This window comes from Arachis stenosperma, chromosome 9, assembly GCF_014773155.1.
Source record: "Arachis stenosperma cultivar V10309 chromosome 9, arast.V10309.gnm1.PFL2, whole genome shotgun sequence".
NCBI classification, from domain to species: domain Eukaryota; kingdom Viridiplantae; phylum Streptophyta; class Magnoliopsida; order Fabales; family Fabaceae; genus Arachis; species Arachis stenosperma.
The window spans coordinates 109,074,488-109,075,174 of record NC_080385.1 but is presented as its reverse complement, the minus strand read 5'-3'; the positions used below and the strand labels follow the sequence as shown (position 1 = coordinate 109,075,174).

At 41.8% G+C, this 687-nt stretch overlaps 1 non-coding gene across 1 annotated transcript; it reads right to left on the bottom strand.

Annotated features, from left to right (window-relative positions):
• Positions 1-225: 225 nt before the first annotated feature.
• Positions 226-332, bottom strand: LOC130952538 (small nucleolar RNA R71). The gene has a single exon (XR_009074718.1). It is a non-coding gene; the product is annotated as a small nucleolar RNA R71 (small nucleolar RNA).
• Between the last annotated feature and the right edge of the window lie 355 nt (positions 333-687).

The following is a 687-nucleotide window of genomic DNA, read 5'->3' as shown; positions in this document are numbered from 1 at the left end:
GCTCAAGAAGACCCCAATCAACATCTAACCACCTTCCTGAGAATTTGTGACACTGTGAAGTCTAATGGAGTCCACCTGGACGTCTATAGGCTACTTTTGTTCCCATTTTTACTCAGGGACAAAGCATCCAAGGGGCTTGAATCCTTCCCAAAGGAGAGCTTGACAAATTGGGAAGATATGGTGAACAAGTTTTTGGCAAGATTTTACCCTCCTCAAAGAATTAATAGGCTGAGAGCTGAGGTGCAAACCTTCAGGCAACAAGATGGTGAGACTCTCTATGAGGCATGGGAGAGGTTCAAGGACTTAACAAGAAGATGCCCACCAGATATGTTCAATGAATGGGTTTAACTTCATATTTTCTATGAAGGTCTTTCTTATGAGTCAAAGAAGGCTGTAGACCATTCATCAGGGGGCTCTCTAAACAAGAAGAAAACCATTGAAGAAGCTATAGATGTCATTGAAACAGTAGCTGAGAATGACTACTTCTATGTCTCTGAAATAAGCAATACTTGAGGAGTAATGGAGCTGAACCACATGGATGCATTACTAGCTTAAAATAAGATGATCACCAAGCAGCTAGCAAATCTTACCAAGAAGGTGGAGGAAAACCAAGTTGCAGCAGTCATCACTTTATCACCAGCTCAAGAATGAGTGAATATAGGAGAAGAAGGTGACTGGGAATAAGCC